Source organism: Coregonus lavaretus (genome assembly GCF_964263955.1).
Source record: "Coregonus lavaretus genome assembly, chromosome: 4".
In the NCBI taxonomy this organism is placed as follows: Eukaryota; Metazoa; Chordata; class Actinopteri; order Salmoniformes; family Salmonidae; genus Coregonus; species Coregonus lavaretus.
Genome location: NC_139991.1, coordinates 24,927,301 through 24,952,535, shown reverse-complemented (window position 1 = coordinate 24,952,535; position 25,235 = coordinate 24,927,301). Strand labels below are relative to the sequence as shown.

Here is a 25,235-nt window from a genome sequence, read left to right as displayed (position 1 = left end):
TCATAGTCAGGGTGTTACACGCTCTCTCCAGAGCCATCTCCAAACCATTCACAGGAGCTTCTGGGAAGAAGAATTAGCCAAATGCCTGATTTTATTAATATGATATTTTAATCAGAGCCTTTATTTAATAAAACATTACTGCATTGATTTCTGTCTATAGTAGTCTTCATGTATGTGCAAGATAACGGTAAAGTACTTCAAACCACATAGTCAAAAGTATTCATAGTGAAGTACCGTTTATGATTATTGATTGTGGAAATACACATAATACAGAAAAGTTGTTGTCACATATAAAGACAGACATAAAGGAGAACTCCGTAGACCAGTCACATTCTCAAGCCATAACTAAATCCATGAATGGATCTCCTATAAGATGACAGGAGAACATTTGTAACACTTTCTATGAAGCCTATATCTATAATGCATACACTCAAGTCATTTACATTTTACATTTTAGTCATTTAGCAGAAGCTCTTATCCAGAGCGACTTACAGTTAGTGAGTGCATACATTTTTTTTTTCATACTGTCATACACTCATAATGACTTAACTGAGTTAAGTGTTAAGTAAAGTGCAGTTATAAACACATAATGAGGGCTTATTATGTATTTCTTGCAATAAAAAAAGAAAAATGCTACTAGTTTATTAAATATTCATGACTGCTATTGCACGGCTCATGTCCACACTTCTGTACAATAGGGGGCAGTAATGCACCATAACGTTGGATGCCAACTTCCTATAAACCCCACTGAAGAAGAAAAAGCTACTCATGTAATGCATGCTGGAAAGCAGACAAAACTAATGATTTGCAAGAGATCTAAACACGATTTATAAGCTACTGAACAACAAGTCCAAGAAATCATTGCTAACCGCGTTTGCACTTTGAACAGATTTCTCGACAATAATAATGGAAGATGTGACTGGGGCTCAGCTCATTGCAGAGGCACTAAAAGCTCAGGTGAAGTGTGTGCAATATATATAAAACAGTGTTATACTGTGTAACCGTGTTGCTAATAATATATTAGTCGCTGATCATGTCCTTGGCAGTGAGAATGTAACACTATGAGTTGTGAAAGTGTGCCATAGGTCATTGCACTGGTATAGCTAACTATTAATATTGTTGTAGAAAAACATTTAGATGTTTATGTGGAATAGTATATGTTAACACCCTTGTTGATGCATGCCAATGTGTGTGTCAATGCAAAGAAAATCTAAACTACATTGTAACAATTCATATACAATTCAGTATGAAAATGTATGCACTCACTAACTGTAAATCGCTCTGGATAAGAGCGTCTGCTAAATGACTAAAAATGTTTAAAAAAAGGTAAATATACTGTATCTACATGTAACTCTCTACAGAATGTAGAATATATGTTTGGAATAGTTGGTGTTCCAGTCATTGAAGTAGCTAAGGCAGCTCAAGCCTCAGGAATCAAGTATGTGGGAATGCGCAATGAACAAGCCATAAGCCACCTTTTTATTACTAAACCAGCTCTCCCCAAATCATGTGATATTAACTACCCGTACATAGACTACAGGAGCGTGTAGTGTGTGAGGGTCAGTTTCATAGCTTTTTTGCATTGCTAATTATGTCTGCCTGTCTGTCTGACCCTTTGTGTGTCTGTCTGCCTGTCTTCCTGTCTGTCCCTCTGTCTGTCTGTTCCTCTCCAGTCCAGGTGCGTGTCTGGTTGTGTCTGGACCGGGACTCATCCATGCACTTGGTGGAATGGCCAACGCTAACATGAACTGCTGGTATGCTAGAACTCCACAAACAGAAGACCCTACTACTCATGTTCAGTGGTCCTTTCAAAAGAAGGGATGCTATCCGCACACTGCAAAAAATTATCTGAGGACTCCAAACTATCTCAGATTGTCAGTTGATGTCATTGTGTGATACCTCTCTCTCTGTAGGCCTGTGATTGTTATTGGAGGCTCCTCCGATCAAAACCAAGAGACCACTGGGGCGTTTCAAGAGTTTCCACAGGTACCGATTGAACCATGATATTTATGACTTTTGAACATTAGGGGGTTGTTTCCCAGGACACAGATTAAGCCTAGTCATGGCCTAAAAAGCAAACTCAATAGAGAATCTCTGTCTGGGAAACTGGCCCTAGCAGTTTAATTGCTGAAAGAGGAAATAATTTGTTATTTGTGGTCCTCTTTCTCTGTCAGGTGGAGGCATGCAGATTGTACAGTAAGTTCTCTGCTAGGTCTAGCAGTCTGGATATGATCTCCTCAGTGGTAGAGAAGGTATACAGTCTACTCTGACTCCCTCTGTGTAGTCCTCTTCATATCATTTGGTATCACCTGCAATTGTCTTTTTTCTGACCTCTAATTTTCCAGCTTAGCAAGGTACCTTAACTGCTTCATAAGAGCACAGCACAGCCTTAATTGATCTGAATTTAAGGGTGTTTGGTATGTCTAAGGCAGCACGCACTAGCATGTATGGACGTCCAGGTGCTGTATACGTAGACATATCTGGGGACATGGTCAATGCTAAATTGGACAGGAGCAGAGCCAGGTTAGTGGCCATCACTGTCTTTCATCCATTTAAAATGTATACTAATGTGTTACTGTTGAATATGTATACCTCTGAATTCACATCACCGTAGTCATTTTTATTTTATCTTGTTATACCTTTTAACGTCTGAAGTGAACCAGAAATTAAATTACTTAGAAAATATAGCACTATATCAAAATATTCTCATCAGAGAATAGCAATAAGCCTCGATAGACCTTCATGGTTTATTTACATATGCAATAAAGTTGCTAGGTAACATGTTTAATGTTTGACCTATTATTTATTATTTCCTTTGTCAGAGAGGTGCCCTGTAGTCCACCTCCTCCTGTGAGTATGGCTAACCATATGGCGATCACAGAAGCACTGGCGGTCCTGAAAGGAGCCAAACGGACTTTACTCATCATTGGCAAAGGTAGGCATTGCTTTTTTAATAGCCAGATAATCTGGGGGAAACAGAACTAAAATCTTGCATAATTGCGTCAGATACTTGGATAAGGTCTGGGGAGATGTTAAGAGAAAGATACTAACGCCACTTGCGAACTCTCCACCCCCCTAAACGGAAACTCTCTGCAAGTTTCCGGCAAGTTTATGGGCCAAATGTCCCCTCCCGTTCTGAAATTGAAAAGATGCGAGCACCTGCGAAATCGGGATTTGTCCAAATGATTAGTGGTGAAAAATCAGCGTACCGGAACAAAGTTGTCACATCCCATTCTGTTGACAGACGCTACTTCCAGTTATGTTACGTGCGTCTGTCCAAGAGAGATCAATAGCCAGCTGAGACGCACTGTAACACATATAGCACTGTACCACGGTTCAGTTGAAAACTGGGCCACGTTCAGTCGACAAATGTTGTTGACATGATTTCTCATTCTACCTGTCTGAGAGGCACGTTCGTTCTACATGCTATATTTCTATCTGAACGTTGCACAACGTTTTGCTCAGCTGAATGCATCCCAGTTGTGAAGACCAGTCTGTTGAAATCCGTGTGGCAGTGCCCTCTGTCTGTGTCCCTCTGCAGGTGCAGCCCATTGAAGAGCAGAGGGGGCTCTGAAGGAGCTGGTGGAGGGGTGTGACCTGCCCTTCCTGCCCACCCCCATGGGTAAAGGGGTGCTGCCTGACGATCACCCCAACTGTGTTGCTGCTGCCCGCTCCAGGTCAGCCTCTCCTTCTCTCAGCTGGCATCATATTCATGTACAGACCATTGACTGTATAAGTAGGACCAAGAATTTCCCTGACCATTTGAACGGACCACGAAACTCCTGAAATCCCTATCTATAACTAGTCTCTCCTGGCCAGGTCATGTCAATGTAAACTGGTGTCAATCAAACAACTACACTACTCCTATAACTAGCCTCTTTTCATTACATTTTGTTTTGTCCCTGCTCTCCTCCTCCTCTCTTCCTATCCTCCTCCTCCTCTCTTCCTATCCTCCTCCTCCTCTCTTCCTCCTCCTCCTCCTCCTCTTCCTATCCTCCTGGTTCTATGGTCTTGGTGGGGACTGCAGAGCTCTGCTCCAGTCTGATGTTGTGGTACCAGACTCAACTGGATCCTGCACTTTGGCCTTCCTCCCAGGTTTGACACCCAAGTAAAGGTCATCCAGCTAGGTCAAAGGTCACCAGTAGGGTTTCTTTTTTTTCCTTCTTTTTTTCGGATTCCAGATTTTCTGCTTATTCCGTTCTGATTTCTGGAATCTTCCAACAGGGATTTCTGGGAATTTGGGGAAAGTAACTGTAATTTTGCAACCCTAGTCACAGGTCATTTCATAGTGAACTACATTTCATTGTAACCAGGTATAAAGGTATTTGACTCAGTCTATTGGATTTAGTCTATCAATTATATAGCTTCTCTATAAGTCTTTGTGGTCTCTCCAAATAATGTCATGGCTGTCTTAGTGCTGTACAGTACATCTATATTTAAGCAATAAGGCCCGATGGGGTGTGGTATATGGCCAATATACCACGTCTAGGGGCTGTTCTTAAGCACGATGCAACGCAGAGTGCCTCGACGATACAGCCCTTAGCCGTGGTATATTGGCCCTATACCACAAACCCCAGAGGTGCCTTATTGCTATTATAAACTGGTTACCAACGTAATTCGAACAGTCAAAATAAATTTCAAATCAAATCAAATCAAATTTTATTGGCCACATGCGCCGTAATACAACAGGTGCAGACATTACAGTGAAATGCTTACTTACAGCCCTTAACCAACAGTGCATTTATTTTAAACAAAAAAGTAAAAATAAAACAACAACAAAAAAAGTGTTGAGAAAAAAAGAGCAGAAGTAAAATAAAATAACAGTAGGGAGGCTATATATACAGGGGGGTACCGGTGCAGAGTCAATGTGCGGGGGCACCGGCTAGTTGAGGTAGTTGAAGTAATATGTACATGTGGGTAGAGTTAAAGTGACTATGCATAAATAATTAACAGAGTAGCAGCAGCGTAAAAGGATGGGGTGGGGGGGCAGTGCAAATAGTCCGGGTAGCCATGATTAGCTGTTCAGGAGTCTTAAGGCTTGGGGGTAGAAGCTGTTGAGAAGTCTTTTGGACCTAGACTTGGCACTCCGGTACCGCTTGCCGTGCGGTAGCAGAGAGAACAGTCTATGACTAGGGTGGCTGGAGTCTTTGACAATTTTGAGGGCCTTCCTCTGACACCGCCTGGTATAGAGGTCCTGGATGGCAGGAAACTTGGCCCCAGTGATATACTGGGCCGTACACACTACCCTCTGTAGTGCCTTGCGGTCGGAGGCCAAGCAGTTGCCATACCAGGCGGTGATGCAACCAGTCAGGATGCTCTCGATGGTGCAGCTGTATAATTTTTTGAGGATCTGAGGACCCATGCCAAATCTTTTCAATCTCCTGAGGGGGAATAGGCTTTGTCGTGCCCTCTTCACGACTGTCTTGGTGTGTTTGGACCATGATAGTTCGTTGGTGATGTGGACACCAAGGAACTTGAAGCTCTCAACCTGTTCCACTACAGCCCCGTCGATGAGAATGGGGGCGTGCTCAGTCCTCTTTTTTTTCCTGTAGTCCACAATCATCTCCTTTGTCTTGGTCACGTTGAGGGAGAGGTTGTTATCCTGGCACAACACGGCCAGGTCTCTGACCTCCTCCCTCAACGTGACCCATGTTATACGGTCAGATATACCACAGCTTTCAGCCAATCAGCATTCAGGGCTCGAGTCACCCGGTTTATAAAAGGGAACATGTGTGTGTCAGCCTTAGCATTATGTGGTGGTGCCTGGTTATTTCTGTTGTGTTTAGCTTGAGGTTTGGCCACTCCTCCAGCTGCTGTTACATGTGTCACGCACGGCGCTCTTCCTGTCGTGTCGTTGCTGGTATGTTGTAGTAACGTTCCACATACGTTATTTATGTCAAGGTCAATGTCAAGGTTGATCTGTGTGCTGAGGAGATGGGGAACAACGTGCAACCTGCTGCTGCTCTCCTGGGGGACATCAATACTATTGTCAAGCAGGTAACACAACACAGTCCTGGTTTGAATCCAGGCTCTGTCGTAGCCGGCCGCGACCGGGAGACCCATGGGGCGGCGCACAATTGGACCAGCGTCGCCTAGGGTAGTGGAGGGAATGGCCGGCTCAGTTCGTAGAGCATGGTGTTTGCAACGCCAGGGTTGTGGGTTCGATTCCCACGGGGGGGTATGAAAAAAAAAAGTTACGTATGCACTAACTGTAAGTCGCTCTGGATAAGAGCGTCTGCTAAATGACTTAAACATGTTAAATGTAGAGGGCCCCGTAAACAGTTCCACAAACGTCAGCATGAGTGCGCTGACTGTGGAAGCACTAATCACTGGACCAAAGCTCACTGTCAGATGCACCAGCTGTGTGTCAAGTGCTTTTCTCCGGGCCACATGAGCTTTGACTGTAGTGAGGCTGGGCAGCGACAGAACCCTGGATGTGGACAGACTGGCAGGTCTCAGGAAAACTAGAAAGCCTCTGTTCTGAGGAGGGCAATGTGGGGCATTCTTATTTTTCCTCCACTGATGATGATATCCAATCTGTTTATTCTTACTTTTGTGAGTCAGTACCCAAGAACAACACAGTCATTTTTCAGAACACAATGAGAATTAATCAGAATGACAGTTTGTTTTACACCACTGTGCTAGTACAGGATAAAGTTGAGCTGAAGGGGATGTTAGATAGTGGGTCCATGGCTACTACTCTGCGCGCAGATATTGTACCTCGGTTGAGGGAGGCAGGAGTGGTAGAGGGGAACTTTCTAGCTCCTTCAGACATTATCCTGGTGGATTGTGGTGGGAACAAACTAGCCCAGTGGGCATGTGTGACTTAAAAATGCAACTTTATGGCTTCTGTTATGTAGTCCCAGTGCTTATTGTTGATGGGCAGGTTGATGAACTCATTGTGGGAACTAATGTGTTGAAGTCTCTGATTAGACAGTGAGTTTCTATGTGCTCACGCAGGTGCCCGAGAGCTGTGGCTGCACCAAGGGCTAAGCTATTGTGTGTTGTCTCTTCGTGTACAGGTATGTCATTTATTTTGTCAGAATTATGTTGTATATCATTTTACTTGTATTGTATAGTGTGTTGTTAGGCACGGAATGTGTGCATGCAGCACCTGTTCTCTTTTGCCTGACCTTCAACTAGCAAGGTGCCCGAGAGCTGTGGCTGCACCAAGAGCTAACATATTGTGTGTTGTCTCTTCGTGTGCAGGTCGAATAAAAATTATCCAACCATCAGAATTCCAGTTGTGGCAGTGTCCTAATTACGTGACCTGCCGACTGGTCAGCTCAAGCCGACCGCCGGAGCTGTGCATGTGGATGAGGTGCACGACCTGCGCATGTGAATTTGTTGATGGCTTAATGTAAGTGAATATATACTGTAAACAGTGAAAGTGAATGTAGCATATTCATTAGATACAGGTATTCGTGCTTATTTGTATGTTTTGGATGAATTTGTTTATTGCATTAATTTTTTGGGTTATTTAAATGCACTAAATTACATTGTATTTTAGTGCTCTGTTGAGCCATGGAAGATTCTCAAATCCATAAGACGTGTTATGCTGTGGATTTTAGTGTGGGTAGAGGGAGGGGTGTCCTTCCATTTACACCAATTGTACAGTCAGCTCCTGGGAGTAGAGCGTTTGCTAGTCCTGAGTTTGCAAGCACTGGGAGGGGTAGGCTGTTTGTTCCACCTGACCAGGGTATCCCACCTCTGTCTTTTGAAGTACCATCATCCACAGTACTCGGTGATAATGGGATGCCTCCGAGTCAGCTTAGTGACCTTATTAAGCAGATTGGTTCAGAGATAGGAGAATCTATCAGAGCGAGTTTACTGCAGCCTGGGGTTTCAAGTCTTTCTCCTGCCCGTCCCCCTCACCAACCCCAGCAGTTTCCCCTGCCTGAGCAGTGTGGGTCAACCTTTATTGATGCGTCCAAGCTGAATCTGGTTGTGAAGTCAGATGTTAGTGCTCCACCTCTTTTTAGGGGTGATGGCTCAGATAAGTACTCTGTCCTGGAGTGGGAGGAGTTAATGGAAGTCTACCTAGAGAAGAGGGGTTACACTGGGTCTGGGAATGTTGGGGAGGTGATGTCTAGGCTCATGGGGAGGGCACGGGATGTGACCAAAGTCTGGAAGCGTAACAACCTTGTTGTCACAGATGTTAAGGCGGTGTTCAGTGTTTTCAAGCAACACTTTGGGGATACTGTCTGCTCAGGTATGCCATTAGCTGATTTCTATTCAATCAAACCATAAGCTAATGAGGGTCCAATAGATTTCTGGATTAGGCTTAACAAAGCTGCAGAGGCAGCCGAACAGTACCTTGTGAGTGAGGGCAGGACCTTACCCAATCAGTGCTCAGAGTTGGCAGTCATGTTTGTACGCAACTGTCCTGATAAAGAGTTGGCCCAAGTGTTCAAGAGCAAACCCATTCGTGACTGGACAGCCAGTGAGGTACAGGATCGGTTGGATGAACTGTTAAGGGAACGTAAAGCATGTAGAACACAACTTTCACAGCAGGTTGCTGCTGTTTTTGACTGCCCTCAGGAGGGAGTGGGTCCTGTGAAAAGACCTAATGTGTCATCTTTTTCTCAATGTGGCCGTGAACCAGACCTGGCACCATCTGTATCTGAGGGTGGGACATTAAAGAAAGTTTTGACTTTGTTAGAGAAGGCTCTGGTCAGCAATACTCAGTCTGTGAGTGGCGCAGTGGTCTAAGGCACTACATCGCAGTGCTAGCTGTGCCACTAGAGATCCTGGTTCGAATCCAGGCTCTGTCGTAGCCGGCCGCGACCGGGAGACCCATGGGGCGGCGCACAATTGGACCAGCGTCGTGGAGGGAATGGCCGGCTCAGTTCGTAGAGCATGGTGTTTGCAACGCCAGGGTTGTGGGTTTGATTCCCACGGGGGGTATGAACATTTTTAATAACGTATGCACTAACTGTAAGTTGCTCTGGATAAGAGCGTCTGCTAAATGAGGGCAATGTGGGGCATTCTTATTTTTCCTCCACTGATGATGATATCCAATCTGTTTATTCTTACTTTTGTGAGTCAGTACCCAAGAACAACACAGTCATTTTTCAGAACACAATCAGAATGACAGTTTGTTTTACACCACTGTGCTAGTACAGGATAAAGTTGAGCTGAAGGGGATGTTAGATAGTGGGTCCATGGCTACTACTCTGCGCGCAGATATTGTACCTCGGTTGAGGGAGGCAGGAGTGGTAGAGGGGAACTTTCTAGCTCCTTCAGACATCATCCTGGTGGGTTGTGGTGGGAACAAACTAGCCCAGTGGGCATGTGTGACTTAAAAATTCAACTTTATGGCTTCTGTTATGTAGTCCCAGTGCTTATTGTTGATGGGCAGGTTGATGAACTCATTGTGGGAACTAATGTGTTGAAGTCTCTGGTTAGACAGTTCAAATCAAATGACAGCTACTGGCGGGTGGCGGGTACACCAGGTTCCTCTAGCCAGTGTGATGTCAAATCTGGAGAGATGGAGAGGAGACTCCATCCCAGATAAAGTGGGCACCATTAAGTTGAAGATAGCAGTAACGCTCCAACCCATGAGTGAGCATCTGGTGTGGGGCCGCCTACCGCCAAAGACAAAACTCTCTGTGGGCAGTACTGTTGTTGTCGAGCCCAGCACATCTCGTTGTGTGAATCGACACATACTAGTGGGGAGAGTAGTTACGCCTCTGTGGGGGGATGGATGGCTCCCTGTGAAGATTGTGAATCCAACAACATCGGCAGTTACCCTGAGACGAAATGCTAAAGTGGCGGATGTGTACCCTTGCATTGCATTGGAGTATTTTAATGATGTCAAGCAGCAAGCAGCTCATCAGAATGTGGCAAAGGCTCAATGTGACAGATCACATGGCAGTCTGACAGCGAAGAGTTCAGTTGGTGGCAGTGTAGATAATGGCAACAGTACACTGAGGAATCTTGGACTTCAAGGCCTGTCTGTTGAGGAGTGTCCAGTTTCACAGTTCTGGAAAGATAAACTTGTCAACTTAATTGGGAAGTATGACACAGTGTTCTCTAGACATAGCCTAGATTGTGGCGAGGCAAAGGAGTTCTGCCTTCGCATACGGCTGACTGATGACCGCCCATTTCGATGACCTTATCGTAGGCTGTCTCCAGCTCATTACCAAAAACTCAGGGAAACACTGGATGATATGGAGGAAAAGGAAATCGTCAGAAAATCCAGCAGCGAGTATGCCTCACCATTGGTGCTGGTATGGAAAAAGAATGGGGACTTGCGCCTATGTACTGACTTCAGGTGGTTAAATGCCCGCACAGTAAAGGATGCTCATCCCCTGCCTCATCAGGCTGATGTACTGGCCGCGCTGGGAGGTAATGCCTTCTTCAGCACAATGGATTTGACGTCAGGGTATTACAACGTGCCACTGCATGAAGAGGACAAGAAATACACTGCCTTTTCCTCCCCTTTAGGTCTGCACGAGTACAATCGGTTACCTCAGGGCCTCTGCAACAGCCCGGCTACTTTTATGAGAATGATGCTGACCATCTTTGGTGACCAAAACGTTCTAAGTCTCCTTTGTTACTTGGATGATCTGATGGTTTTTGCTAAGACGGAGGAAGAGAGTCTGCAGAGACTTGAGATGGTTTTTCAGCGGTTGCAGGCGCACAACCTTAAACTGTCTCCGTCTAAGTGCAAGTTTCTGAGGAGGTCTGTAAAGTTTTTGGGCCACATCATTTCTCAGGAGGGTGTAGCCACTGACCCTGCTAAAGTTCAAACCATTTTGAATGTGACTGAGAGTGAAGCTGAGAGTGAAGCTGATGGTGTCACACCGTCTCCTATCAAAATAGGTTCTTTCCTTGGTATGGTAGTATACTATTAGCACTACATTGAGAATTGTTCCATGGTTGCTAGGCCATTGTTTCAGCTAACTACAGGTCAGAAGAAGCCTAGGAGAGGCAAGGGTAGGAAGAGGCCTGGTCCCCCTCGCAGGCTCACTGCTGCAGACTGGACTGCCGAATGTCGACTCGCTTTTGAAGCTTTGAAATCAGCACTAGTTGACCAGGCACTGCTGGTTCATCCAGATTTTTCTCAGCCATTTCTACTTTCCGTGGATGCATCTACTAGTGTTTTGGGAGCTGTACTATCACAAGTGCAAGATGGGAAGGACATAGCCAGGCCGATAGCTTTTGCTAGTAAATCTCTTAATCATGCACAATCCAAGTATCCTGCTCACCGGCTGGAATTTCTAGCCATGAAATGGGCCATTCATGATAAATTCAGCCATTGGCTGCGAGGGCATAAGTTTACTGTGTGGACCGACAACGATCCACTCAAATATATTCTTACAAAGCCGAGACGATGCATGCGAGCAGAGATGGGTTGCAAAGCTGGCACCCTTTGAGTGGCGCAGTGGTCTAAGGCACTGCATCGCAGTGCTAGCTGTGCCACTAGAGATTCTGGTTCGAATCCAGGCTCTGTCGTAGCCGGCTGCGACCGGGAGACCCATGGGGCGCCGCACAATTGGCCCAGCGTTGTCCAGGGTAGGGGAGGGAATGGCCGGCAGGGATGTTGCTCAGTTGGTAGAGCAGGGTTGTGGGTTCGATTCCCACGGGGGGCCAGTATGAAAAATAAAAATGATGTATGCACTCACTAACTGTAAGTCGCTCTGGATAAGAGCGTCTGCTAAATGACTAAAAATGTAAAATAAAAATGATATCCAGTACATACAGTGGGGAGAACAAGTATTTGATACACTGCCGATTTTGCAGGTTTTCCTACTTACAAAGCATGTAGAGGTCTGTAATTTTTATCATACATACACTTCAACTGTGAGAGACGGAATGTAAAACAAAAATCCAGAAAATCACATTGTATGATTTTTAAGTAATTAATTTGCATTTTATTGCATGACATAAGTATTTGATACATCAGAAAAGCAGAACTTATTATTTGGTACAGAAACCTTTGTTTGCAATTACAGAGATCATACGTTTCCTGTAGGTCTTGACCAGGTTTGCACACACTGCAGCAGGGATTTTGGCCCACTCCTCCATACAGACCTTCTCCAGATCCTTCAGGTTTCGGGGCTGAGATCCCCAAAGCCTACAAGAATTCAGATAGTGAAACTCCACTCAGCTGGGATGGTGCTGTGCCTGATGTTGTTAACTTGGTTGAAGATGCTTTGTCAGTCTGGTCTGTGACAATCTACCAGGATTCTGATCAGTCGTCTGACACTACTAGTGTTGAGTCGGAAATTGAAAGTGTGCTGGCTCCGGATATGCTGATCTGTAGTACTCCCCAACCTGAGGTTAGACCTTTGAGCACGGTTGGTGCTGTCCGTGACATTCCTGCTAGGTTTTTGGGTGAGGGTGTTCGGACTAGACTAGGTAGATTTATTAATCCAGTGAATAGGCTAATCCAAACTATGTCTACACAGGAAATGAAACAATTCTTGGTTTCTCAGTGACGGTAGGATATTGCCTACCTTTTCTTTGTTGTGTGTATGTGGTAATCTAAGTGGGTCTTAGAGTGATTTGTGGGTTTGTCTAATATTTTTGACAATTCATGTAACTTTGTGTGTAGTTCATCAGCATAAAATGTATTTGGCATTTTTTGTATAGGTTTGAATAAGGGATTAGCTACCTCTTATTTTTCCTAATCCTTCACGGGATAGCTTTCCAGCTGATCGACCATTTGTGGGTCTAGAATTAAGGGACTACACTGGGTTACTCTGTCGCCCTGTGGGTGTGGAATGTTTTTTTTCTTTCTTTGCTTTGTTACCTTCGAGGTTATGTGTTTTGTTTTGTGTTTATAATATAGTGTAAAACAGTAGGGGTGAATGTAGTAGTGTGATGTTGTTCCCCTAGATTATGCACCAAATTGCACACAAGGACAGTTCAACTAGGCCAGGTCAAGAGGGGATGTTAATAAGTTAATAATAATAATAATAATAATAATAATTCAATGTGGTTTTTATTTAATTACAGCTGCATAGCTAATGTAATTTTTTGGTGTACAAACATTTTTATATATCTATATTGTAAATACTGTCATGGGCCTCTCACTCCACCGGGTTACCACCTTAATTTTCTTCCACTCTGCTCACCACTCTCTCTACTCAGCCTAACTAGCTCCACCTGTCCCTGCTCTGCTCTGCTCTAATTACTCTGCCAGCTGCGCTGCATTACCCACTACCTCTCCCAGTATTTAAGGCCCTGTCTTTCAGCTCTCCGGTGTCAGATCGTCTGCAAAGCTCACACCCGGAACCTGTTTGCTCGCGCTTCTGGCTCACCCTGGTTTTGTGACCCCGGACCTGCCTGTTTTTTGGATACTCTTCTGCCTCAGGAGATCCAGACCTGCTTCTGCCATTACGACTCCTGACTACTCTTCAATCCCGGTAACTCTGACCAGCCTTCTGCCTTGCTACTACGTATTTTGGATTTCCCTTGAACTGTACTGCTGCCTGGTTTCATTCCGCCCTGTTGTGTCTGTGTCTCCCCCCCCCAGGACTTCTGGACCACCCACCACCGGCTTCATAGGACGCATCGCTGCCACTGGGGGGGGCACAGACCCAGCGCATTGGACGGGATCCCTGTTACCCCTGGAGCCTTCATTCACTCCCTACTTCCCTTTTCCCTTAAGTTTAATAAACTTTCTGGTGTGACGCAATTGTGGTCCTCTGGTCGTCTGTCTGAACCGTGACAGTACGATCTGACCATTATGGACTCAGCGCACACTTTCCCCGACATGGAAACCGATGAGCATGAGCAGCAGTTCCAGCAGCAGCAACAACAACTCGCCATGATCATTCAACTCCTCACCAACCTTACCCCAGCCAGTCTGCCCACCAGCCCAGCCCCCGAGTTACCTGCCCCGGTCATTGCAGCCGCTGCTCCGGAACCCAAGATTGGAAACCCCGAGCGGTTCAACGGCGATTCAACCCAGGTCCGGCCATTCCTGACTAGCTGCCGACTTCAGTTCTCCTTGCAGCCAAGGACCTTCGCCACGGAGGGGGCTAAAGTTGGGTATGCCATCACTCACCTGACGGGCCGAGCTCGACTCTGGGGAACAGCAGAGTTCGAACGTCAAACCCCCGCATGTGCAACCTTCGACCTGTTTGCTGAGGAGATGCTGAAGGTGTTTGACCTGGATTCACCCACCGCAGAGGCGTCTCGTGAACTGTTCAGTATTCGACAAGGCAGACGTACAGTCGCAGACCATTCCATCGACTTCCGAACCCTGGCTAGACGAAGTTCTTGGAACACACCATCGTTGGTGGACGCGTTCTTCCATAGTTTGGCTGACTATATCAAGGACGAGTTGGTCTCCCATGAACTGCCTTCCACTCTTGATGAAGCCATCGCACTGACTGTCAGGATCGACAGAAGGATACAGACCCGTCGTCGTGAGAGGGGGCGCCAAGGTCCACCTACTACCGGCATTCGGAGAGATCCGACTGGGCTCCTGTCATCTACTGCCACTCACCCAGGTCAGCTTGATCAGTCTGAGCCTATGGAGATTGGGCGAGCCTCCCTCACTCCTGCAGAGCGCCAGCGCCGCTTCACCTCAAACCTCTGCCTCTATTGTGGAGGTGAGGGACATCGTGTGGTAACCTGCCCTTTAAAGGGCCGAAGCTCACCGGGCATAGGGGGAGTCCGGTTGAGTTCAATGACCATCCAGTCCTCCGACCGCAAACCCCTGCTGCAAGTTCACCTCCGCCTCTCTGACTCAACTCACACCCTGGCTGCTCTGGTGGATTCTGGCGCCGAAGCCAACATAATGGACATCAAGCTGGCACGCCAACTGGGACTGGAGAACCTCCGTTTGACACCTCCTATTCCTGCCCGGGCACTGGACGGACACTTACTCGGATCGGTCACTCATGTCACGGCCCCGGTCTCGATGGGTCTGTCCGGAAACCATCAAGAAACTATCCAGTTTCACCTGCTCCCCTCTCCAGGCCAACCCCTCATCCTGGGTTACCCATGGCTCCGCCGGCACAACCCTCAGCTCGACTGGGTGACCGGGGTGATCAGGGAGTGGGGAGAGGACTGCCACCGAACCTGCCTGCTTGCTGCCGCACTACCCCCTCGGCCAGTACCTACTAACTCCGCTCCTGACCTCTCCAATGTCCCAGAATGCTACCATGGTCTCAGAGAGGTGTTTAACAAAGCAAGAGCCACATCTCTGCCCCCTCACCGTCCGTACGACTGTGCCATCGACCTCCTCCCTGGAACAGCTCCTCCAAAGGGTCGTCTTTATTCGTTGTCTGCTCCTGAAAGAAAGTCCATGGAGGACTACATCAATGGCTCTCTGTCCGCAGGATTAATCCGTTCATCTTCATCTCCTGCTGGTGCTGGCTTCTTCTTTGTGGGGAAGAAGGACGGATCTCTTCGCCCCTGCATCGACTACAGGGGACTCAACGACATCACAGTGAAAAACCGTTACCCTCTGCCTCTGCTCACCTCTGCTTTTGAGTTGCTCCAGGGAGCCACTGTTTTTACCAAGTTGGATCTCAGAAACGCTTACCACCTAGTGCGGATCCGGGAGGGAGATGAATGGAAAACCGCATTCAATACACCAACAGGCCACTACGAGTATCTGGTTATGCCTTTTGGCCTCACCAATGCTCCTGCTGTGTTCCAGGCTCTAGTGAATGATGTACTGCGGGACATGTTAAACAAGTTTGTCTTCGTTTACCTGGATGACATCTTAATCTACTCCAGAAACCTGTCTGAACACACCCGCCATGTCCAGCAAGTCCTTCATCGTCTTCTGGAGAATTCCCTCTACGCCAAGGCAGAGAAATGTGAGTTTCACGTCAAGACAGTGGCCTTCCTGGGGTACATAGTGGCAGAGGGAAGTATCCAAATGGATCCTGCCAAAGTATCAGCAGTCACTTCATGGCCTGTTCCGGAGAACAGAAAGAAGCTGCAACAGTTTCTGGGGTTTGCTAACTTCTATAGGAAGTTTATCCGGAACTACAGTACCGTTGCTGCCCCTCTCACTGCTCTAACCAGCACCAAGCAACCCTTCACCTGGACCCCAGCAGCCGACAAAGCCTTCAGTACCCTCAAGGTGAGGTTCACCTCCGCTCCCATCCTCCAGATGCCTGATGTGGACCGGCAATTCATTGTGGAGGTGGACGCCTCGGATGTGGGAGTTGGTGCTGTGATTTCTCAGTGGGCTGCGGAGGATAGGAAGCTCCATCCCTGTGCCTTTTTCTCACGTCGGTTGTCCCCCTCTGAGTGCAATTACGACATAGGGAACCGTGAGCTGCTGGCTGTGAAGCTTGCCTTGGAGGAGTGGCGTCACTGGCTGGAGGGGTCCACCATTCCATTTCTCGTTTGGACCGATCATAAGAACTTGGAGTACATCCGCACGGCCAAACGGTTGAACTCCAGGCAGTCCCGCTGGGCCCTGTTCTTCACCAGGTTTAATTTCACTCTGTCATACCGGCCTGGATCACGCAACACCAAGCCAGACGCCCTCTCCCGTCAATTCCAGAAGGATGACACCCCCTCCAAGGACCCTGTGTCGATTCTGCCAAGTCCCTGCATCGTTGCAGCTCTGACCTGGGCTGTTGAGGAACAGGTGCTGGAGGCTCTCCGTAACCAGCCAGGTCCCAGCACTTGCCCAGCTGACCGCCTTTTTGTCCCCGAAGACCTGAGGTCCCAGGTCGTTCAGTGGGGACATGACTCCCGCCTAGCTTGTCACCCTGGCTCCACCCGCACTTACAACCTGCTCGCCCAGAGGTTCTGGTGGCCCTCTCTGAGGAAGGATGTACGGGAATTCGTCCAAGCCTGCCCCATCTGCAACCAACACAAGTCGTCCTGCCAGCCCCCAGCCGGATTGCTGCAGCCCCTGCCTGTGCCCAGACGTCCCTGGTCTCACATCGCCCTTGACTTTGTCACGGGGCTGCCCCCTTCAAGTGGCATGACCGTCATTCTCACCATCGTTGACCGTTTCAGCAAGATGGCACACTTCATTCCCCTCCCCAAGCTCCCAACCGCCAAGGAGACCGCCCAGGTGGTCCTGGAACACGTCTTCCGGATCCACGGACTGCCAAAGGATGTAGTTTCTGACCGTGGTCCACAATTCTCCTCCGCTTTTTGGAAGGAGTTCTGTCACCTGCTGGGAGCCACAGTCAGTCTGACTTCCGGATTCCATCCCCAATCCAATGGGCAGTCAGAGCGGGCTAATCAGGAGCTCGAGAAGGCACTGCGATGCATGACTTCACGCAACCCCCACTCCTGGTCGCAGCAATTGACATGGGTGGAGTACGCACACAATTCTCTGACCTGCTCTGCCATCGGTATGTCCCCTTTCCAATGTGTTTATGGATACCAGCCTCCTCTATTTGCCAGCCAGGAAGAGGAGGTTACTTGCCCATCTGCACTTGCTTTTGCCCGTCGATGTCGCCGCACCTGGTCACAAGCCCGAGCCACACTCCTCAGATCCGTTGCCAGCTACACTACCGGGGCCAACCGTCGGAGAATTCCTGCTCCCACCTACCATGTTGGTCAAAGGGTGTGGTTGTCATCGAAGAACCTGCCACTCAGGGTGGAGTCGCAGAAGCTGGCACCTCGGTTCATTGGCCCATTCCCTATCATAAGAGTGATTAGCCCAACTGCTGTCCGGCTCCAACTGCCTAATTCCCTGAGGGTGCACCCCACTTTCCATGTGTCTAAGATTAAGCCCATCCATGAGAGTCCGCTGGTCCCTGCTGCGCCTGGTCCTCCTCCTCCACGGCTCGTCGATGGTGGTCTGGTTTACACCGTCCGCCGCCTGCTTCGGTCCAGACAGAGGGGTAGGGGTCTCCAGTACCTCATTGACTGGGAGGGCTATGGACCTGAGGAGAGGACCTGGGTGCCAGCTAGTCGGATTGTGGATAGGACTCTCATCACCGCTTTCCACCAACGGCATCCTGATCAACCTGCAATCCGTAGGGGCCGCCCCAGAGGGGTCCCTAACCGTCCGGCCCGCTCGGCTTCCTGTCCTGTGCCTGATCCTGTCTCGGGACCTGTCCCATCTCCCGACCACGGCCCTCCGGCTTCCTCCGAGGATGAGGACGTTCACTCGGACCGTTCGGAGGAGTTCTAGCCCTCCTCCGGCTCCCCTCCTCCCGCCCGGCGTGGTGTTGCTCTTGGGACTTCTGGGGCCGTCCCTTGGGGGGGGGGGGTTCTGTCATGGGCCTCTCACTCCACCGGGTTACCACCTTAATTTTCTTCCACTCTGCTCACCACTCTCTCTACTCAGCCTAACTAGCTCCACCTGTCCCTGCTCTGCTCTGCTCTAATTACTCTGCCAGCTGCGCTGCATTACCCACTACCTCTCCCAGTATTTAAGGCCCTGTCTTTCAGCTCTCCGGTGTCAGATCGTCTGCAAAGCTCACACCCGGAACCTGTTTGCTCGCGCTTCTGGCTCACCCTGGTTTTGTGACCCCGGACCTGCCTGTTTTTTGGATACTCTTCTGCCTCAGGAGATCCAGACCTGCTTCTGCCATTACGACTCCTGACTACTCTTCAATCCCGGTAACTCTGACCAGCCTTCTGCCTTGCTACTACGTATTTTGGATTTCCCTTGAACTGTACTGCTGCCTGGTTTCATTCCGCCCTGTTGTGTCTGTGTCTCCCCCCCCCAGGACTTCTGGACCACCCACCACCGGCTTCATAGGACGCATCGCTGCCACTGGGGGGGGCACAGACCCAGCGCATTGGACGGGATCCCTGTTACCCCTGGAGCCTTCATTCACTCCCTACTTCCCTTTTCCCTTAAGTTTAATAAACTTTCTGGTGTGACGCAATTGTGGTCCTCTGGTCGTCTGTCTGAACCGTGACAAAATACACCTAATTGTAAAAGTTGTGTATATTTTGGTTTGGTCCATCGCGGGTTATCTGTATTTATGTACCCTCTTATTGTTCTCTTTTGCCTGTCCTTCAACTAGCAAGGTATGTTGTCCTTGGCGCCGTAATTTGTCAATGTAAAACTGTGGTAAAGTTACACAAAGTGCTGTTACGCAACTATAGGTTTTGTTACAATGTGGACAATATAAAGATTTATGTTAACAACTTTCACCAAGCTCGCTAATTTGGGTACCTATTGTAACTCGGGAGTATTTGGGTCAGTGTTTGAGTGAGTTTCTATGTGCTCACGCAGGTGCCCGAGAGCTGTGGCTGCACCAAGGGCTAACCTATTGTGTGTTGTCTCTTCGTGTACAGGTATGTCATTTATTTTGTCAGAATTATGTTGAATATCATTTTACTTGTATTGTATAGTGTGTTGTTAGGCACTGAATGTGTGCATGCAGCACCTGTTCTCTTTTGCCTGACCTTCAACTAGCAAGGTGCCCGAGAGCTGTGGCTGCACCAAGGGCTAACATCATTTTTTTGTCTCTTCGTGTGCAGGTCGAATAAAAATTATCCAACCATCAGAATTCCAGTTGTGGCAGTGTCCTAATTAAAAGTACACAACGCAGAACGAACCACGCTGCATATGCATAATGATGTAGTAAACAACATCGCTCAGCGTGGGAACTTTTGGTGGGGGGGAAGTAGACTTTATAAGTCTCCATGGTGGGTAAAGACCATCACTTCGTTGTCTTGTTGGCAATAGTAATAATTTGTGACAGTACGCATTGTATTAGTCTAACGGTTGTTTTTAATTTAGTTTCTCACATTAAACAGACATTTGAGAAGGATTTGAGAAGCGAATTGCTTGCAGTTGTACCTATGACACACAGACACACTAAAGCTGTACAGTGTAGTTAGAAAAGTCAATTTACATTATTTGCAGATGTGTTCCCTTTTATTTACAAATCGAAAAATGTAACATTTGAAATGAATGTGGCAGAACAGTTAAGCATAGAGTTCCTGTGGGAGTCTTCTCCTTCAGTCTTTTTGCCTCCTATGCCTCGTTTCCTATTAGATGGGATTTTCCCAATGCCAAGTTCACCTGAGACAGCCACTATCCAGTGTCATGTGTTGCTGAATTACAGATCTCGCTATCCCAATGTCGCTGCTGTCCATGGTGCTGAAATATCCAATCTCGGCTATTTGCATACATAGGACCATCCACACTTGACACCACACACACAAGTTAATGCTAATATCACACACACTTTTGAACATTGCACAACCTGCAACAAGACACTGAAACAGCACTTAATTTCAAGTTTGTTTGTTTCTGAATAAAGATGCGAAGAATGAAATCAATGTGTGGAAGGAGATTGGACAATGTATAGGCATTCCCTATAGCTATATTTGACTGGAGCATGATCAGATTGCTTTGTTTCAGCCAGAATGGAAATTTGGTCTGAGAAACTATGCCCATTATAGCATGACTATTTCAGACAGAATTCACTTAATATTGTCTGTAAAAATATAAATAAGGCAATGTTTATATGACCCCCTTTCAAACATTCACATATTTATCATTTTCTTGCAGATATACAGTACATTCAGAAAGTATTCATACCCCTTAACTTATTCCACATGTTGTTTTCTTACAGCCTGAATTCAAAATGGATTCAATTATAATATTTTCTCTCACGCAGTTACATACAATACCCCATAATGACAAAGTGAAAAAACGTTTTTGAAATTTTTGCAAATGTATTGGAAATGAAATACAGAAATATCTCATTTATATAAGTATTCACACCCCTGAGTCGATTAAAGCTGTGTCTTTCTGGGTAAGTCTCCAAGAGCTTTGCACAACTGGATTGTAAAATATATGCAATATACATTATATAGACAGCCATTTTTTTTTTTGCCATAAGTTTTCAAGCCAAATTAAGTCAAAACTGTAACTAAGCCACTCAGGAACATTCAATGTCATCTTGGTAAGCAACTCCAGTGAATATTTGGCCTTGTGTTTTAGGTTATTGTCCTGCTGAAGAGGGAATTTGTCTCCCAGTGTCTGTTGGAAAGCAGACTGAACCAGGTTTTCCTCTAGGATTCTGACTGTACTTAGCTCTATTCTGTTTCTTTTTATCCTAAAAAAGTCTCTAGTCCTTGCCAATGACATGCATACCCATAACATGATGCAGCCACCACCATGCTTGGAAATATGAAGAGTGGTACTCAGTGATGTGTTGTGTTGGATTTGCCCCAAACATTACACTTTGTATTCAGGACATAAAGTTAATTTCTTTGCCACATTATTTGCAGTTTTACTTTAGTGCCTTATTGCAAACACAATGCATGTAAGGTTTCCTTCTTTTACATTTACATTTTAGTCATTTAGCAGACGCTCTTATCCAGAGCGACTTACAGTTAGTGAGTGCATACTCTGTCAATTAGGTTAGTATTGTGGAGTAACTACAATGTTGATGATTCATCCTCAGTTTTCTCCTATCAAAGCCATTAAACTTTCTAACTGTTTTAAAGCCACCATTGGCCTCATGGTGAAATCCCTGATAGTTTTCCTTCCTCTCCTGCAGCTGAGTTAGGAAGGACGCCTGTATTTTTGTAGTGACTGGGTGTATTAATACACCATCCAAAGCGTAATTAATACCTTCACCATGCTCAAAGGAATATTCAATGTCTGCTTTAATTGTACCCATCTACCAAAAGGTGCCCTACTTTACATTTACATTTACGTCATTTAGCAGACGCTCTTATCCAGAGCGACTTACAGTTAGTGAATACATTTTTTTTTTTTTATACTGGCCCCCCGTGGGAATCGAACCCACAACACTGGCGTTGCAAACGCCATGCTCTATCAACTGAGCTACATCCCGGCCGGCCATTCCCTCCCCTACCCTGGACGACGCTGGGCCAATTGTGCGCCGCCCATGAGTCTCCCGGTCGCGGCCGGCTGCGACAGAGCCTGGATTCGAACCAGGATCTCTAGTGACACAGTTAGCACTGCGATGCAGTGCCTTAGACCACTGCGCCACTCAGGAGTACTTTGCGAGGCATTGGAAAACCTCCCTGGTCTTTGTGGTTGAATCTATGTTTCAAATTCACTGCTGGACTGAGGGACCTTATAGATAATTGTATGTGTGGGGTACAGAGATTATGTAGTCATTTTAAAATCACTATTATTGCACACATAGTGAGTCCATCTAACTGATTATGTGACTTGTGACATTTTTACTCCTGAGATTATTTAGGCTTGCCATAACAAAGGGGTTGAAAACTAATTGATTAGATTACTAGATACTAGACTCTGTCAATATGTTTTTGGAAGTGGCTCTGCATTTCTTGCATACACATCATATTTATGTAAGGATTATGACGACCTTCTAAAAGGACAAAGCTGTTTATGTGTGTTCCCTTGTCTCCACTGTCACCACATCCCTCGATGTGTGCAAACAGAGCATCTATATCAGGGATGGGCAACTCCAGTCCTCGGGACCTGATTGGTGTTACACTTGTTCCCCAGCCCCAGCTAACACGTTTGACTCTAATAATCAAGTACTCATGGGCTTCAGTTTAGAATGCAATAAGTTTAATCAGCTGTGTTTGCTAGGGATGGGGAAAAAGTGTGACACCACTCCGACCCCCAAGGACTGGAATTGTCCATGCCTGATCTATATGGTAGGACCAGTACCAGATTAATATGGAGGCGAAAGAAACGCACACCTATTTAGGCGAGATGCTGGCTATCGGAGTAGAACACTTGAAAAAGAAAAGGAGAGCCGCACACTCTAGGAGCTCAGATGCAATAATTTAATAACTTAATAACCAACGTCAGGATACCCTGATGAAGACAGCTTGTCTGTCGAAACTTTGGTTATTAGGTTATTAAATTATTGCATCTGAGCTCCTAGAGTGTGCGGAAAAAGTGTGACACCACTCCGGCCCCCAAGGACAGGAATTGTCCATCCCTGATCTATATGGTAGGAACTGTACCAGACCTGAATGAATGTGTCTGTTTTGAATATTCACGGAGACAGAATGATGTGGTTGATGGCAGAGACGTCATGCCCAAAGGGGGCACAGGGTCACCTGCCCCCTCAGATTTGTGATGTTTAAATTTGTCTTGTTATTTTTTCTCTGTCATACTACTAACCATGAAGTTGGCTTTAGCTAGCCCAGATAGGATCCCATTCTCCCAACCTAATAACTACACTGAACAAAAATATTAACGCAATATGTAAAGTGTTGGTCCCATGTTTCATGAGCTGAAATAAAAGCGTGAAATATTTTGTTCGCACAAAAAGCTTATTTTTCTCAAATTGTGTGCACACATTTGTTTTCATCCCTGTAAGCGAGCATTTCTCCTTTGCCAAGATAATCCATCCACCTGACAAATATGGCATATCAAGAAGCTGATTAAACAGCATGATAATTACACAGGTGCACCTTGTGCTGAGGATAATAAAATGCCACTCTAAAATGTGCAGTTTTGTCACACAACACAATGCACAGATGTTTCAAGTTTTGAGGCAGCGTGCAATTGGCTTACGGACTGCAGGAATGTCCACCAGAGCTGTTAACAGATATGTTTATGTTAATTTCTCAACCATAAGCCAAGGCGGCTTTAGAGAATTTGGCAGTACTTCTAACTGGCCTCACGACTTCAGACCACTTGTAAAGCAGCGTATGGGCGAGCTGTTGGCTGATGTCAACGTTGTGAATGCTCCATGGTGGCAGTGGGGTTATGGTATGGGCAGGCATAAGCTACAGACAATGAACACAATTGCATTTATCGATGACAATTTGAATGCACAGATATACCGTGGGATAGTGTACGTGCACAAAGTGAGTTTGTAACATGTATATCATTCTTACTTGTTGTTCTTTATATTTACTACCATTGCCTATTGTAAGTTGCCTCTCTGTGTTTTACTGTGTTGTGTAATACTCCGCAGGTAGCATTATGCCATTAATACAGCCCTTCCTTTGTTAATAGCGTTGTTGCTCTACTTGTGCTATCAGATATTGTGCATATTCATTACCCCTGTTATCTGTCCATTACAGGACCACTATCATTCCACTACCTTTCCATGTCCATTTCATCCGTGTGTGTCAATAAAGTATCCTTGAATGTAACTCTGAGGTTGCCTTATTCCCCTCTTACCGGGGGAGGTGAAAGCGCAACCTGGTCTCAGAACATTTCGTATTATTCTGTATGTACAAAGCTGTGATCAAGGCAAAGGGTGGCTACTTTGAAGAATCTCAAATCTGAAATATATTTTGATATGTGTAACACATTTTGGGTTACTACATGATGCCATATGTGTTATTTAATAGTTTTGATGTCTTCACTATTATTCTACAATGTAGAAAATACACAAGACACAGAGGAGGAGAAACTATCCAACACCCTGGGAGAGAGAACGAGTGACCTCAGTCGAACTCACAGCCAGAAAGATGGGTTAGATACAGGAGAGGAGGAGGTTACCCCGGATGCCATCACCCCTGCTCCTGTGAACAAGGAATGAGAGGGGAAGCCTTCTAATCAGGCCAACGGGCAGGCGGAGCGAGAGGTCATAGTGATAGTGATTCACACCCAGAGAGAGACAGACAACCCATACAACCTCTTGGCTGAGATTAACCACACAGAGGTAGAGGCAGAGTGCCTTTGTCATGGGCCTCTCACTCCACCGGGTTACCACCTTAATTTTCTTCCACTCTGCTCACCACTCTCTCTACTCAGCCTAACTAGCTCCACCTGTCCCTGCTCTGCTCTGCTCTAATTACTCTGCCAGCTGCGCTGCATTACCCACTACCTCTCCCAGTATTTAAGGCCCTGTCTTTCAGCTCTCCGGTGTCAGATCGTCTGCAAAGCTCACACCCGGAACCTGTTTGCTCGCGCTTCTGGCTCACCCTGGTTTTGTGACCCCGGACCTGCCTGTTTTTTGGATACTCTTCTGCCTCAGGAGATCCAGACCTGCTTCTGCCATTACGACTCCTGACTACTCTTCAATCCCGGTAACTCTGACCAGCCTTCTGCCTTGCTACTACGTATTTTGGATTTCCCTTGAACTGTACTGCTGCCTGGTTTCATTCCGCCCTGTTGTGTCTGTGTCTCCCCCCCCCAGGACCTCTGGACCACCCACCACCGGCTTCATAGGACGCATCGCTGCCACTGGGGGGGGCACAGACCCAGCGCATTGGACGGGATCCCTGTTACCCCTGGAGCCTTCATTCACTCCCTACTTCCCTTTTCCCTTAAGTTTAATAAACTTTCTGGTGTGACGCAATTGTGGTCCTCTGGTCGTCTGTCTGAACCGTGACAGTACGATCTGACCATTATGGACTCAGCGCACACTTTCCCCGACATGGAGACCGATGAGCATGAG

At 46.7% G+C, this 25,235-nt stretch overlaps 2 pseudogenes across 2 annotated transcripts in view; both read left to right on the top strand.

The window, feature by feature from the left end:
• Positions 1–6,096, top strand: part of LOC311128525 (2-hydroxyacyl-CoA lyase 1-like) — a 77,743-nt pseudogene extending 71,647 nt beyond the window's left edge. The window contains exons 2-9 of the transcript in view: positions 1,674–1,754; positions 1,914–1,986; positions 2,175–2,252; positions 2,429–2,527; positions 2,827–2,935; positions 3,542–3,677; positions 4,028–4,123; positions 5,914–6,096. The product of the transcript in view is annotated as a 2-hydroxyacyl-CoA lyase 1-like (transcript). The remainder of the gene's footprint in view (positions 1–1,673; positions 1,755–1,913; positions 1,987–2,174; positions 2,253–2,428; positions 2,528–2,826; positions 2,936–3,541; positions 3,678–4,027; positions 4,124–5,913) is intronic.
• The window catches only part of LOC311128599 (2-hydroxyacyl-CoA lyase 1-like), a 239,437-nt pseudogene that overhangs the window by 156,897 nt on the left and 57,305 nt on the right, over positions 1–25,235 (top strand). The window lies entirely within an intron of this gene.